At 39.7% G+C, this 17,831-nt stretch overlaps 1 protein-coding gene across 1 annotated transcript in view; it reads right to left on the bottom strand.

Annotated features, from left to right (window-relative positions):
• The window catches only part of LOC125770587 (5-hydroxytryptamine receptor-like), a 72,847-nt gene that overhangs the window by 45,496 nt on the left and 9,520 nt on the right, over positions 1-17,831 (bottom strand). The window contains exon 3 of the mRNA XM_049440342.1: positions 6,300-6,335. The gene's annotated coding sequence lies outside the window, so the exon portion shown is untranslated. The remainder of the gene's footprint in view (positions 1-6,299; positions 6,336-17,831) is intronic.

Here is a 17,831-nt window from a genome sequence, read left to right as displayed (position 1 = left end):
TCATTCGGTACGCCAACTTTATGGGTATCGTAAAACACTGCTTCAATTTGAACAAAAATGCAATAAAACTTGTCACAGACAAAGAAAAAAGCTTCCTTTTAATTGACTCTAATAAATCTGGCATTAATTTCCAACTGATTTGAAATTATAATAAAAACTAAATGAACAATATAAAAGTCAATAAACATACATAAAAAAAATTCTATAATACCAGTCCCCTGTGTGGCATTTTCAATTCCATGAATTCCAATCCCAAATGAATAATTGTAGAAAAAAAAATTGTATGTGACACAACCTGCAATACTAACTGCATATAAGCTACTCATAATATACTGATTCCTATAACAATGGCTTTCTTTTATTCTGCCAGTTGCAATAAAATGAACACATTACGATGCGCCGGCTAGAATAAACAAAACTTTTCATGTCCCACGTGAATGGCAAAACAAAACAGACACACACAACAAAAAAACCGAAACCACTAACCTGTTAAAAAATGGAAACGAAACGTTGGCATGCAGTACGAGAGCGTGCTACCAACACGCTAATGTGGCACGTGTCTGGAAGAACGCGAAAACTTCCACCAGGCCAGGAAGCCATATTGGAAAACATAAATCAAACTTCTGTGAACCATCCCGACACTAAATTGATGACCGTTTGGTGAGGTGAACAAAACAAAAAAAAACAAAATCTGCACCCATTCCTTCCTGTTCCCTTTCTTGTCTCGAGCGCTCTCTGTCAATGTCTGTTTTCGTTTTGAAAAATAAAAATAAAAAAGAAATCATTCAAAACGGATGTGCGATGTGCCCGTTGCACGCGCGATGGATCGACGAGGAAAATTAATTATGAATGTGGTTTTCCACTAATGAGCTGGCAGACTCGGTCGGTCACTAGGGATGTGAATCAAATAGCGCGGCCACTGGGGGGCATGTATGTGTGCCATAACGATTTGAATCGATCGTGCCATAACGGAAGAAGATGAATGAAGGTTTTGTGCTCAAGGTCAGTCTGGCCAGTGTGTAGAAGCGAGATTTATTGGTGGTTTGGAAATTTTCAACAGAATTAAAAGAAGAATAAAAAAAATCAACATAAAAGGACAATTATGCAGAAAAACTTTCTATCCTGAATCTGATCCATATTTTAAATCGGTTTAATCTAACAAGTACCTATCCTGCCACTGGAACACTCTACACGATGGTTGTTAGCTGTACCGAGCAAATGCAACACCATTCCACACTTCCAGACAAACCATTAAAAATGCATCAACCAATCTGTCGCCGTTCACTGGCATAAGAGACCCAGCTCGATACATCTGGCCAATGGCCGGAGGGATACTGTGTACAATGAATGTTTAAAAGCGACAACTTAACAGCTGTCGTGGAGACAAACAAAAAAGGGGAAGAACAAATGGCGGAAAGCCAACAGACTAGCTCAAGCATGCCTAATGCGAAGGACAGACCTACACCTTCACAAATCCCCCGGAAAGAAAATGGCACACTGCAATCGTTCGCCGTGCGGCGTAAAGCTCACAACCAGCCAAAGCTCAGGTCAAGCACACCAGAAGCGTCCGTACACGGAAGCCTTTCTAATGTGCCTTCCCGATCCGTACGGAAGATAGTGGCGAGTGAGGAAGTTGTTTGCTATTTTCGCCGAAGATGGCTAGCGTAACATAAATTATGGATGTTTCGTTTTCGTGAGCAAAGTCTTTTCGAACGAGCAACAGTTCTACGAAACTGAACCCTTTAGCTGGCTTAAGATGGTGGGAATGGGTAGCAAAGTGAGACCGGAAAGGATTGCGATGGTTATGAGAAAAACACCCCAATCTTACGCTTACTCGAGAACGGTTAAGAATAAGTAGTTCACCACATACCTTACCCTTTTATAGTTCCTGCCCAGTTTGGTGGATTCCAACCAGTTAGTGCGTCCACGAGCTTGTTTTCGTCTAAGAATTGTTAGTTATTTAGAATCTTCAACGTAATGCGCATTGATTTGGAAAGAACCAACCGAGCATTAGAATGCTTTAAGTTCACAAATTTGCTTTCGATCGGATTAAACTATCGTTACAGGAAGCGTAGGTAGGACCAGAGGTAAGTTTCAGATATTCCTCAAATATCGTACTGCTTTCGATTTAAAAAAGTTTTAGAAAATAATCATTTCTTCCACGGAAAAATTTCATATCAATTTTGAGAAAACACAGCAAACAGTTTCAACCGTTTCTGACAATGTTTCAAACGATATCTTTTAGCGTGTCAAGCATCCTTTCAATAAATGCTCCCTCGTGATGCAACATTGGCCACAATCTCGTAAAATTGTTCCCAGTTCTTGCTCCGTACACAACGCGTCAAGGTTTTTTGATTTGCTAAGGCACCCTCAGGATATCGCATCATCAACCACGGGAAACTATTTCACTTGATTCCAAAACCCCCGCGCTTTCGCTTGACAATGTTTGACGAACCACACGGCAGTATTAAAAAAGTGTTCCCGGGACGAGCGCTTGCCTTTGGGGCGTCGAGAACTTGCAGTCAAGCCACGGAACGGATGCCATTGCCAGCGCTACAGCCCCCGGAGCAGTGGAAAACGGAACCCTTGGTTGACGTTTGCTTCCCAGATCTTGAACATGGTTGCCGGAGCTTGGAGTATTGAAGGCACTGGTACAATATTCTTTCCCCAGGACAATGTGAACCCTTATTGCGTACACACTTTACTGATGACGCACGCTCCTGCTGCTGTTCCGGTTTTTGGTGCATTATCCCTGTGGCATTGTAACGGCACACGTACACTTACTCACACACACGAACACTAGAATCTGTTCCTTGAAATTGGTTTCGGTCCAGCAAACACGACTCAATGCTTCACGGTGGGATGGTACAGTTAAACGGCTCTTCCTGCCAGTATGGTTGGTACATTTCACCATTTTGTAAGCTAACTTTGGACAATTACATGAAATGTATTCTTCCAGAGAGTGGTGAATTCGCAACGGAAGTTGCAAAAAGATGCAATTTCAACAAATAGACTCAGGATTGGCATGAATGTGCAATTCTAATATTCCTACGCTAGAACGACACAACAATACGGTCAATTTTGTTTGGTAAATAGCTGCTTTACTCTATGCAATTAACAATGGTAACAGAGAACTATATAAACGCCGTAAAGTATGCAATTTATCGTTGGTAAAAATGGTAAACTATTTCTCAAAATTATTTGTATCAAGCAGCAAATCTTTGAATGAAAAAGAAACAAAATGAAACAACCACAGAACTTCCTTTCTTTTGTTGATTTTGCATTGAAACAATTTCAATTCAAAATAATCTTCCCCAAGAGAGCAAGACTAAACAAAATGCACTCAAGCCATCTGGGTCATTCGTTTGAATGGCAGAATTTTTAAAAAATGACAGCACCAAACGGCATCTGAACAAATAACCACAGTGACCCAAATGGAGTTTTCACTATGTCGAAAATCGATAGCAAAAAAACAAAGAAGTTGTTAGTAAGACAAATTGAAAATGATTTTGTGACGTCATTTAAAGAGATCTCCGCTGGGGGTCCGTTCGAGCGGTTACAGTTGATGTTTGTTTGGCAAAAGAGGTGATTTCTAAGCACCTGTTTTTTTCAATTGTTCTTTTCATGTGTACAAATGTACCATCGTTTTTTGTTTGCCCTTTTTGATCAATCATAACATTCACCAAAAAGTAAAGGTAAATATTTTCTCCCGGTCCTCATCGAACATTGCAGGCAACTGGGGTGGAATGCAGTTTACCTTTTTCGTTTCCTTTTTTTGCAACCTTAAAATTCTTAACCGCTGGAAGTTGCAGTCGAACAGCAAACAGCATAGAAATGCGAACCCGAAACACAGGTACCCAGCCCGGTTTGTGGAAAAACTCCTAACGAGTCTGTTGGAGGAATAAAAAAAAATACACACCCTTCCCCGGAACGGTACGATGGAGTACGGTGTTGTGGATAAAAATAGAAATCAATTTCATAAATAATAAACGAGCACGCCTTTTTTCGCTTGCTTCCATGCTAACAAACCTCCTAAAGCATACAACTTTTGGACCCTAAAATTATGGTTTTGTTACCGTTTTGCGGACGCGAATCGCTTTCGATCGGTGACTGACGGTTGCGTACGCCAGCATAAGTATTCGTCATTTGTTATTTACGGGACGGTTTCGCCAGGCCCAGGCGAATTGGAATTGGTACGTTTCACTCAACCGTAATGAAACCGTAATCAAAACATGGATTCCAGATGGAATCGAAGGTGGGGGTGGGTTTCTTTGTTTTCTTCATGCTAGTGGTTTGGACTTAGACGTAGAGGACAAGGTTAACGGTCAACATGAAGCATGTGTTTATAATAACGATTTCATTCATCGAGTTCGAAACTTGGTGTTTAAAGCAAACCACGCATCGTAAATTTTTTGTTAAAGAATTATTGTTTATCATTAAACATATATTTTTTTTAATAGTCCCTTCAAGTGAATCCTCTGTATATATAATTTACAGTAAGAAAATCGGAATGACAAATGTCTTCTAATGATTTTATAAGCAAAAATTTAATAATGTATTAACTTTATTAAATAAACGCTAGCAACGATTTGTGATGAAAATTCACTATACATTTCATCACTGTTCTTGTACTTGTACAGTGAATAGTACAATAATGATTTATCTTCACTCCGATGACACTTCTCAGCAACATATTTCGAGGCAGATTAACCAAAATCATAAACATTTTTTCACTTCCCTCCATTTAAATGTTTAGCAATATAACAAAATGGAACACTTTTTCGTACGACGGTTTCACTCTAATTACCAACTGTTTGCAATCATTAAGCCCGCCCCAAAAAGTAGCCGCAACTTGCCCTGACAGCTATTGCCGGCACTAGCGGCATCAAAGTAAATCTTAAACATAGCGCGTCATAGTACACAAACATACACAAATTGAATCAAGCGGTAGACAAGACGCATAGAAAAGTATCTCTACATGGGCAAACCGGCAAGAGCTTAGCGCAAGATCAACGAATGAAAACGATTAAAAATGAAACGCACCAGCAAAGCACGCGTTATGAACAATTTTGTAAATAAATACGCTTCACAACCTTCGCCACACGTGTACCAACCACTTCCCTCGATTCTGTCAGTGAAAATGGGTGAGAGCAACCGTTGGTTTCATATGTTTCGTTCTCTTTCTCTCTTTCCCTTTTTAGTTCTGCAACAAAATTCAGCCAAAATTGACGATGCCCCATGGTCTACATCTCCAACCATGGAAAAAAGAATGTTGCGAAAAAAGACATGAAACAACATTCCCGAACACACACTGGAACGTAGTCTTCACGACCACGACCCACGGAGAGGGCATGAGAAAAGTGCTAGCATTATGCTACAAAATGGTATTTTTTTTTCGCTTTTGCATATCTGTGCGGCGCGAATATTCCAGATCGCGTTACGTTTATTTGCACATTTGGACTTTAAAATAATCATCGTAAATCATAAGCTCAATGGGGTGGAATTGTTTTACATGCGGTGAAAACTGGCCTGGATAATAGACCTCTTCACGCATCGGCACAGTAACAGCATACTCGGTTGTTACTCGGTGAAATAGCAGGGGTTTATTATTCTTTTTCCACGGTCTATAACCAGCCTGAAACGATGAAAGATTTAACTACGGCTCATTTTCGTTACCATTGGAAGAGAACGGGAATGCCGCATCGGGCGGGATGTGCCACGATCGTGGCCAATTTTGGTTGGAAAAATATTCTTTTCTTTATTCTCCCGTATCGCGTCCCAAACAGGCAGTCCGGTAATTTTAATTACCCATCATCAGCGGTGCAAATTGTTTGTAAATAAATGACTCGCTTCTAACGAGCAGGCCCTTGCGGCGATCGGTAAGATACGCTGCGCTACGGTGGTGGGCCATATGGTTCATGGAATTTTCTACGGAAAGAAAACATTTAAACTTGGCCGACTTATCCCCATTACGGGGCTGTCGTTGCGTGATTTCATTTGACCGTGTGCGAAACATTTCGGTAACGAGGAATCTTTCGAAAAATATTAACCTAGAACTTTGCAAACGATCAAACGCATTTGCTGGATGACAAAAGTGCCCGACAGTGAGCATAAGCAGACTACCAGATGGTGAAAAATCAAGATCAAAGGTATGTTTTGTACAATTTAGACATGAATTGGGTTGAGTGTTATTCATAAATTATGACTATTATAGACGATTTTGTTTGTGATTATGAGATGTGCTAACATTTACCATCATTAATTTAATGCTGATTAAAAAGTTACTTTGATAATCTTACCTTTGTAGACCACACATTGGGAATTACATCACAACACTGAAAATAGCATAGAAAAAAATAATAAATTAGTAGTGATTATGACTGGTGTAAGAGTTTATTATTTTTGCGCAAAGGACAAGTGGTTAAAAAATATATACATTCCATTTTTATTATATTTTTTCCCCCAATGTAATTATTTATCTGCTGTTAGTCCTATTGATGAAAACTTCCAATTCCAACGTATGAATTACTAGAAGCTTTTCCGATAAACTACATTGAGCTGATCCGAAATTTGTACTCACATTGTTTTGTTTGTTTTGGCAACATGGCAACATCCACAAAACAAAATCCTTTCCCCTGCAAGCCTTGATTTAAATACAATTTATTTTAAACTGACAATTCAACAGCCCAAAAAACCGAAATCGATTTTTTTTATAAAAAAACGTGCAAACAAACTACCATAAATAAAATTGCTTTTCCGCACAAGGGCCCAAACATCCGCAATTTACCATTGCTAGCGTGAAAAAAAACTCATCGTTCCGTTGGATTAACAGATCGAATCAATCGAAAATGGGACATTTTTCACCGATCTTCCAGCCCGCTTTCCAACGATATCAAAATCGTTTGCAAATGCAAATACTGGACGTGGTGCAGCGAAATGGATTACCTTTTCAAAGAAACGATGTATTGCACGGCCTGAAACGCAATAATAAATGGTCGATGTTATATAGAAAGAGAGAAGGATATACTGTTTGTTGGTTTTTTTTAAATCAATATTCTGAAATCATTTTTTTGAATTAAAATATCGTTAAACCTGATACGTTGCACGTTGTCTGCTTTGGAAATATTGGACAAATATTAATACACTAATCCATCATTTCCGAATGGTTTATTATCTTGATAATAGTCTATTTTCTGAAGCATTATTTGAGCAAAACCCCACCTGGAGCACCTTAACAAATCCAGTTTTATTCAATTTTTCCCAAGTGGAAATCGATTCCTAATTGGCTGCATGGTGTACAGAGCAAGGAATTGGTAAAGAAAATTTTTCCACCCTTGTCTTTTGCCGGTTACAGCTCTTTGTCGTTAACAAGTTTACTACAGCTGCAACTTCATAAACTACCAGGCGTCTCCATCGCACGAAGTGAAATGTCATTACGATCCATCCACCGGATGGAGTAATAGCTTCTGCATCAAAATCGAACATTGCCTTCACTAGTGCGGCTTGTCACTTTTCTTATCGACAGTAATACCTCCTGCCGTGCCATTCTGCTCTTGATAGTTATTGCAGAAAGCCCACCTAACGTTGTGCAACGGGCGTAATTCCAGCATCCAGATCCAGCAGATAGGGGAAATAAAAGTGCTGCAAAACGCTAATGTAAAGCAAACCGTTAAATGGTAGCGATGAAGTTACGTGCACTGCTTTTTTCCTAAGAGTATAACCCACTGTAAACCCTTCTCCCACTTAGCCACGAGAAGAATGTGACTAAAGCCAGTTCCCGAACATGGAAAACCTTCCGCTGCCAGTCGTTCAGGTGTTTCCCGCTTTTACTACATCACTTCCAGATGTTTGTCGAGCCAGCCTGTACCATACTGACGCTGTGTGCAAAAGCCTCACAAATCGACAATTTATTGATTTATTATGGGATTTTAATACTTGATGCCGCATTCGCAAGCACACGTACAAACATCGCCACACGCGCTGCAATGTCGCCATGAAGGATGCAGAACAACGGCTCAACGATTCCAAGATTTCATTGCCTTATCCGTCCTTACCAGTCGGGCACACCTGTCAAGCGAAGAGTCCTTAGAGTACTCGACATTGCCGGAGAAAGGCACCATCATTCGTGGTCGTCGCCATCGTTGCCGTGTTGTCGACTTGAACGAAGCAGTACCAACCATGACCAGTGCCACCGTTCGCCAGAAGAGCTTTATTGATTTCGTGTTTTATGACTGGTTATTTGATGGATTTCCGTTTCGGTTTATCCTGCCCATTTTCGTGCCCTCGCTCAACATGGAAGGATGCGATGACTGAACCGGGACGGTTTCCGATGGTCAAGGTGAATAAAAGCTCTTGAATTTGATTGCTCGGCTTAAGGTGGCATCGTTCTTAAGACGTGATGGAATTTTAGCTCGGTTGGCATTCATAAAGGTATTTTAAAGTTTCAAATTTATTGACGGACCGTATGTTGTCGAATTAAGTCATGTTTTATCCGGGTTTTTAAAGTCGCAAACAAGTTTAATTTTATGTTAATGTAAACCCTACCATAACCCACGTTCCATACTGACAAATAGATGAATTATGTAATTAAAAACTCATTATATATTTTTAAATTAACAGTCCAGGCAAATAAAAAAGCTCTCCATCTCACTGATTATAATTCCCGTCGGCTCATTATTTCTTCCTCTATTCTGGCACTTCATAATATCACTTTCATAAATATTTCCCATGGTACCGAAACATATCGCGCAGCTCAGAATAATTCTTCCGTTGACGTACGTCACGGCGAGATGGGCGGCCATTTCTCAAAAGTAATAAATGTTAATGTTATTTGTGACCGACTCGCACCATTCAAATGAGCCGTCTCAGCTTTCTACCCTTAGTTGTAGATGGCACGTCAAGTAAAGGGTAGGTAAAGTTGGATTAATTCGTTTTAGCGATCAGATTCAGCACCATGATTTAAGACCATTAATGGCGACGGAAAATATTCACAGCATAATTTTACACAATTACCGAATACAGAACATTTCAACGCTGGTTCGGCGAATGGTGATGCACGGATTAAATCCCTCAATGGGTTTGTGGGATTATGCATTTTTCCACACCACGTTTCAGGCTGATATTTGCAAACATACATTCACGTTTCATTTATACCCTTTGTGCTATTGATTCAATCGAAAATAAATCCATTTTAATTTAGGTAAGTGTTATCCGTTAATCCGTATTGTTCACGAAGTATTCATTTATAAATTGGTGTTAGGTATATTTAACGTTCCTTTTCAGTGAAAGGTTTTTCATTTAAAGAAAGAAATTAAGTATTAGCACAGATAATCATTATGAGTGAATTAATTTGTTGATGATATAATAGGGGGAGTATGGATATATAAACACATTTAACAAAATAAACAGTTTGTATTCTGCTACCTATTAGGTAATCTCGTTTAGTGTCCTAAAACTTTTAAATCGAATTACGTTTTCCGAAAACACTCCGTGGATTGCAATGCGTTTACAAAGAAAGGAAGAAATATTGAGACTAAATATTGTATCTCCTAGGGGAAAAAATGACAATGCAAGTGGTAACAACTCAAAAGTGTATACATCTATTGAAACAAGCGCTCCATAATGAACAACATGAAATATGGAAGCCACATGAAACTGACAGCTAACTATCCCGTTCAGAAACCAGATAGGAAATGTTCAGAAAGTTCAACACGGAACTCGCTTAGTCTGGGTCTGCTGATCATTATTAAATATCTCTGCAACCGGCAAGAAAGGATACAGCGACAGAAGCCAAACGGACAACAACGGCTTCCACCAGCTCGCAACTAATAATATTTTAAAACTCGGTTCCATTGCAAAGTTGTGAGTTTCAATCACAGCTGGCCTGATGGATATCCATCATGCTGCTGACCAGCAGAAACGAATACTTCCTGCACATTTATCAAAAGGTCAGCTCTGGAGGCAATGCGCTTCCGATGTTCCGCCCCCCCATAAGGACTCCCGAAGCATAACTAATTCAATCAGAGGAAATAGTTCTGTATCTGATCTTTCCCGGTAAGGCAGCAATCGCACTCGCACGGGTACCTTCGGTATGCTGTCCACAATGCAACGAGGCAATGTAGTTTGGTGTACGGATGCCCAGAGCTTCACTGCACAACTTTACCTCGGCTTGGAATTCTGTTCAGCTGAAACGATATGCAATGAACCACGACAAGCAAAACATGTGCAACATTAAAATTCCTTCGGCGTTCCTTCGACCAGGAGGCATTAGGTGGCACTGTGCAGCTGCACCAATGCAAGAAGGACGTTTCCCATGCAAAAGCTTTGGCCTTTTTGGACGGTACCTTGAGTACAATTAAAAAAAAACGCCCACCCACATACGTGTTCCTACATGACTAAGAACCGCTCCCAAGATTGTCGAAAACTATAAAACTTTATTCCAAAATGTAACCTCCCACAACAGACACAGTGACTTAGCCGTCTCACAGACTGTATACCGAACCTGCACATCGATTCTTCTGCACTTGGTAGATCGCTGGGAAGCGCGCAAGCAAATGGAAAACGCGTGTAACTGACTAAACTACAATCCGCCTTTGGCAGCACGTAGGAAAACTTATTCATATCACATGTACGAGAAAAACCTCAACTCCATCGGGGAAAATCTAGCAGCAAAAGGGAAAAGGTGTCGTCGGAGTGTCGGGTAGATAAGAGCGTGAGGGAAATTGCTGAGGTAGCCACAAAATAAATAAGAGAAAAAAGCCCCAACATGCAAGAGAAACAATCCCTTACGAGGCACGAACATGACCGACCGTAAGCTTTAGCTTTAAAAAGTAAGAGAGCAAAGCAGGAGTGAGACAGACCATGTGTGTTAGGGGTGGGGGAAAAAAAAGGAAAAATAAAGCTTCGTACGGAGAAGCGCTTCCCGCAATGTTTCGAACGTTTCCGGATTTACTTTTTTATCCGTCACACCGAAGGTTGGCACGTGGTGCGAGGTAGATTGTAATTCAGCAAAAGTTTTGCCGGCAACATCGGGTGACATACAAGCAAACACACTCACATGCCATTCTTCTGCTCACTGCTCGGTGCTCGGCTGCAGATTATATTTGATTTTGTAGCAAATGCTGAACGATATGATGAAGCAAAAAAAACTCACGAGGCTCCGTTCCAGAGTACAATGCATTCTCTGGGGTGTTTTTTTTTACTGTCCCCCAGTGCCAAGTAGGCCATCGTGGGATGCTAATGTAGCATGCAAAACGGGTGTGATAGTCATGTATGCATGTTCATGTAATACATACAAACAAAAAATGAGTTATGCTCACATCGGCTGATCATGTTTAAAACATTTTCGATAAAGCATGTTTCGACATCTTTCTGCTCCGGTTTGTATTTCCGTCCCCTTTGTGCTGTCGATAATCGATTTTTTTACAAATTGATGTATTTTCGAAACGGGCTCAGTATGTAGCCATGGGTAATTATTGTACAAGTGGTACATAAAATGTGATTTATTATGTAAACTTATGTTCAATATATCTTAAGCTATACGGAGTGTAAAATTAATCTTAAAAAAATCAAAAACTAATTACTAACACTATACAAAAGTTTTCCTTTCCCTTCGTACTTTCCAATAAAATTACACTTGTGAATAATTTTATCAAAATCTGCATGCTATAAAATAAACAAAATTTCACCAAATATAAATTGAATAGGAAATCCATTGCCAAATGAAAACCATCTACTGAACAATAATGTTGCCTCGTTTGGTCATGCACTTAAAATTCTACATTTGATCAACATTCGCCTTCTGCAACGCCTCGTGGAATGCAAAACCTGGACAGTGAAAATGCCGCACTTGCCGATCGGTTTATCCTAATGGACTACATTACGATAATGCACGCAAATGGCAATGCGATTCAACCAATAAATCGGCTAAGCATTCCTGCAATCAAATCGCTACCACCCGCAAATACAACACCGGCCAGCGAGTAGCACCGTGAACGGTACTGAAGCTAGAGCCCTCATAAAAGATCAACCCGGTGTCCGGCGGCCACCAAAACCGTACCCAACGCTACGCGCAGCCTTTGTTTGAGATGCAGGCTGTGAATGTGTGGCACCGTCCCGAGATGTTAACCACACACACAAACATTGAATTGAAGATCAAATGGCAGATCCATTTACATCAGGCTTTGCAACCGATGCCATGTTTGCTGCCAGCATTCCAACGCACGGAGAAGACAGCAGGAAAGCTTCTTGAAACGGTCCACTTACGGGCTTAAGGCAGTACGGTCCGGTCTTGCAAGTACGGCCCGCAGTTGCTTCCGACCGTACCGTGTTGGCAGTTGTGTTGGGCGTAATGCCGGCAAATCACCGAATCCAACCCACCGAACACACAATTCGAGGCAGGGTACATGTATATCCTTTTGCCATAATTTGCAGATTCGACCGGGTTTCTGACCATTTCAATACACAACCACATCCACTCGTCTGTTGGACGGATTCGGTTTGCTTTGAGGCACAGAGCACACGCTTTAGCTTACCCAGGCAGGACATTGCCGACGGATGTACATGGTCTGTCAAAATGTGTAGCATGTTGTTGCGACCAAAGTGCTTTACATTTACCTAATCTTGTTTCCTGTTCCACCACGCCGGAATCATTGAATGATGAGCTTCGAAGTGAAAGACCAGTATTTCTATTAACCTGCTGCATAAAATTATGTGCCGTAAATATTTATGATCGTCTTCCCGTACCAGTAAGGCTGCCGCACTATTCCACATTTGAATCACAGTTCGAGAATGTTTGTGCAGAGAGTCATATCTTTCTGGGCGAAAACAAACTCATTTGATGTGTTTCTTGACTCAGAATCAAGTCTTTGTTTAAACAACCCATATTTCCATCATGCAAAGACCAATTTCATCCTCAGTATCGAAACAAACAAATATACATACGACCTAACGTGATGAATCTTATTCAATCTGCTGCAGTTTATCAACTTTTTCCATCTGTAAATCATACAGACTCGTTACTCTTCTGTTTGAGGCATTTGCTTTTGATATCTGCTGAAATCTGAGGTCTGCTGAAATCTGACGTTCCATCGATATTCGTTACCGTAACACATGCCGGTACATGTCCGTCGCCAAAACTGCAAAAAAGTGAAGCCCCTTACAACAATACCCCATTTCACAGTCACGTTTCATACTGTACAGAGATTCGTTTCAATTTGTGCATGTGCTTAGAAGCGCATGATGCCATAGAAAACGGAATGAAAAGTTCACGCTTGAATTATGCCATTTATCCAATGGATTATTATTGCTATGTTTGATTTTATTCAATGCAATTCAGCTTCTGTTGTTGATATTGTCTATAGCAAGTTTTTTGCTATAAAAGAATACCTTGAGTGGAGTGGCTACTAGAAATGAATAGCTTTTGGAATTAATAGTTTCCCTTTGTGAATTATTCACGTGTACTTCAGGAACCAATATCATACCAAGCAAATAGTATAATGACACCACTTTTATGCTACACTATTATAGCGTTTGGAAACCTCTAACAGGACAGATTAAACAGCATGCTTTCTCGCTTTCCCTAATTAAGGATTACACTTGTCAACGTGAAAGAGCTTGTTTTTGTGAAGTGTAATGTGTAATAAATAGAGTTTATTCAACTAAAGGATATTATTTAGTTTCTACCAAATTTCCATCCACATACTAATGACATTCCATAAACAAACCTACAGCCAGTTACTTTAGTTACTTTCCCACTTTTCTTAAAGCTCACATGTCAACAACTACACTACATATGTACTTTTCATTTCCATGTACCATTTTCGGTAGAATAGGAACACATTTCGAGTTTCCTTTTTATATCCATCGAAAGCAAGGTTTAGGACAGTAAACGTTTCATAATGGTTGTCTGGCACGCGAAAAACGTGGTGTGTATCAGGAATCCAGTTATCTCGTGATAAGATAAGGATGGGTACATCAATATGTGATAAAGTTGATTGCATTCATTTTATTTTGCTGCTGCCACATTTTATGGCACGATAAACAAAAGAGCTCGTGAATTATGTGTTTAATGCTGTACAAGATTGATTCTTCACTTAAAAAAGTTTTTTGAAATATTTCCAAAACAACAATCAAACTTAAATGGCAATTGAAATTGCATCAACACATACATTTTATGCGATTTAGCTATACGAGACTGATGAAGAAATTCAGCATGGTGTCAATTACTGCTCCAGCTCAAAGCAGTGTTTTAACTTCAGGTGTTGAGCGATATCCATCTAAGCGAACCTTACCAACCCCTTTTAGACGTGTGTGGTTGATGGTTGCATAGTTGGCAATTGCAACCGTTCCCTCCAGTTGATTGCTAGCCAATGCATTTCCGAAGCTTATCCCAGAGGGTAAAACGTTTCCGATGTATTCGAACGTTGCTTCCGGCAGGATGCATTGACTTCAACCCGAACATTGCCGTGTGCAATGCATTTTATCCTCTCGATACTATGGCTCGAAGTTGCATTACGGTGCAACTACGGTGTTACATCCTTCACACCAGCTACCTTAAATGAGACGCAATAAATCGCTTTCAATCACAGCAATAATTTCAAACCACTTCAATATGACCGATCGAACTTGCCACTTGCCAGTTGTTGCGAGGAAAAGGACATAACGAATGGGAAAGGAATGAGCGTCATTTACCCTTGAAAGATATTTATCTCCCAAGTGATACGTAACAGTGTAGTCCCGAAAGGTACATGCAGTGCAGACAAGTGGTAGAAAAAGTTGTTCATTCCTATGAAGGTCAACATATTTTTTTATTGAAATACTTGATTGAGTTTTGTTTGAAGTTTGTTCAAATGGAAGCAAAAATGGAAGCTTATCGCATTAAAAAATGTGACGAGCTAAATAAATTTTTTACGATCTTAAAATTGCAGTATATAACAGTCGACGTGTGGTTTATAGGAAAAAAATAATTGAAATATTTATAATCCTAAGACAGGCAATCGCGGTGAGATGCTCAATATTTACACTGATTGCATTTGCGGTCTCTAATGTCAAGCTTTTCCTTTAGAGAAATAAAAACTAGCGCTCCAGCTGATGGTCAATTAATTTCATTCTGTGTGTATCATATCAGCGCATCGTTTGATGCATTTAGCTTAATCGATAAATTCCTAATCATTTGGCTAACAGATAACAAAACAAAGAAAACCATATGAAACCAACACAATAAACTGTCTGCTCCATCACAAAACCCTACCACTATCAATCATTCTGTAACCAACACTTCATTACGACACTCACCAAGCGAAATTGCCGTCAAGGCAGGACGTGAACAATCTACCCTTTCAATATCGTCAAGAAGCTAAGGCCGTTCCTTTCTTCGCCGGTGCGCAGTCCAAGCGCCAATTCGGTGACGATGATAAGTGAATGTAATTGTTCGAAAGGATTACAATCGGCCCCGCAGGAGAAGCGAAACGGAACGTGCACAACGCGAACGTCCGTTTCGAACGGGTGACGAAGACGATACTGTCGCTTCGGTTGTAATGAAGATTAATCGATTGGTCCCGGATGGTCGGATTTTGGTGACAGTTCAGAGTGGAACCGATGATGGAGAACCATTCGGGGATCTGGAGCAAACCAAGTGGAAAATGGATTATCACAGTTTGAGCGATTCCCGTTTGGTAGTGGAGGACATTTCTATTAAGCAAAATCTGTCATCGGTTTGTCAGCTTTTGTTTTCTTGAACCATCACTTTATGGATGTAATGCTAGGAAAATCAATATGTCAAAATTTAGATAACTAACATAATGTATTATAAATTAATAACATGTTTACAGATCTGCCCTTTACCGAAAAACATTAAAGGTGACAGTCTTTAAACTGGATTAATTCCAATTATTAATGAACACTTAACGATGATGAATCTCAAGAAGACTGAATTGCATAATTTAAGGCGTTTTTCGTGGTGAAAGTGTTTTGCATTCACTATCATTTTAATATTCGTAATAAATAAAAGTTGGTTTTGAATATCTTCTTTCAGTTATAGAAGTAAATAAGCATCATGCTGGCATTTCTTCAAGAATGCTTGACATCAGTTGTAGTTGTATGATCGTAAAAAAATGTTATCTGAACATTCACATCAATTTAAGTTCAATTCTCATACACTACATACAGTCTTAAAGTACTGTGCCTTACGTGTACTTACTTATTCTTCAACAGCTAAAGTGCACACAGATTGTACACTTCCGAGAAATAACCGGGGGGATTTTTCCCTTGGTTTTCCATTCATTCTTTTTCGTTCTCTAAAACAGGGTCAACCGGTTTTAGAAGAGCTCCACTTTTGACTTCATAACGCTCGCTTCAGATTTACTCGTACGCTGAATAACAGTGATGGGTGTGAGATTTTTTCCCATTCAACTTCCTAGTTCTGGCGAAACGGTTCATTTCCTTTGGCCCATAATTCTCGCCCAAGAATCTCTACTTCCCATACACGCATCATTGCATTTTTACAATCTTGCGCATCTCTCTTCCTACTATTATACGGCTTATTAGTTTGCTTTAACATTCCCCTTTTGTAAGGATGAACCGTTCGCTGTAAGAAAAAAGCACGAATGTAGCATAAAATTTATCCGTAAAGTAAAATTGTCTTGCTATTGTTTAAATGCAGAGAGAGCTACCGTAGGGAAGTACACATCGGAAGGTTCATGCTGTGTGCTTTAGCATCTGGCTCTTTTTTAGTTTATTCCCTTCTTCCCTTCTTCCCTTCTTGGCAGCTTTTGCATGTAGAGTCTATTTGTTCTCGACCATAGAAGTAGGTCGCCAGTATTGATTTTGTGCAACGGGTTAACGAAAAAAAATAGCATAACCACATTTACAGACAGCTTCATTTGACAGCAAGCTACACAACAAGAGAAGTACAGCTTTTTTAATTGTTAACTTTAAAAATTTTTCATTTCATTTATTACGATTAAAAAAATGAAATTTTTCACATTTTAGTCTTAATGGAGGCGCCTGGTGGAATGATTAAAATAATGAATGATTAATGTGACATGTCATTTAAGACAAACATTCCAAATATGCAAAATTTTTACAACACGATCAATAATTATTCCTGTTTTTCACTAATCTATACTAATGTATTTTACTTAAATTGATTCAAAAAACCTTCAATAAGCACCAGCTAAGCGCATATTAATCCCTCCTCCCAGTAAATCCTATCACAAAAGCTTTTGGACTGTAGTGTTTTTTTTTTGTTTCTTTGGCATCCTTATCAGCACTTGAAATAGGTTCATTTATTTCATCCTTGTTTCGTAAACACTTTCCCTTTTGTGAATTGAACGATCACTACTAGCTGACCCTCAAGTTGAGGCCGAAAAAAGAGCGCCGAAATTATTGACCGCCCTGTTGCACCTTGGTCCCTTCATCATAACCCTCGCTTGTTTTGTTTTTGCCTCTCTCTCGGTTTATAATCCCTTTTTCCATTGTCTTCAAATCCTTTCAACTTTCAGCTACGGAACAGCCTCAGCTCAGTGTCTGTTCCGGAAGGATTGTGCCTTAGGCGGGCAGAAACATAATTAATCTTATTTTGCTTCCCAACAACCAGCAAGCATCATTATCGCTCTGCTTGTAGAATATTTTCTTCGGATTTCTCATTTCCTATCGTCGGAAACTTCCACTAAAAACCCGACCTTCGCCATACCAAAAAGGGGGAATTTTGAATAGATCGAGCAGCTTTGGAAGAAGTTTGAAGCAACAACTTTCAACATTTGCCTCCACGCCGCATGTGTATCGAGTGGAAACCATTTGCTAGCAACTTTCAATCTTCAACGACTAGAGGC

This window comes from Anopheles funestus, chromosome 3RL (genome assembly GCF_943734845.2).
Source record: "Anopheles funestus chromosome 3RL, idAnoFuneDA-416_04, whole genome shotgun sequence".
Lineage (NCBI taxonomy): Eukaryota > Metazoa > Arthropoda > Insecta > Diptera > Culicidae > Anopheles > Anopheles funestus.
Note: the sequence above shows the minus strand (reverse complement) of the source record. Positions and strands in the feature narration are given on the sequence as shown.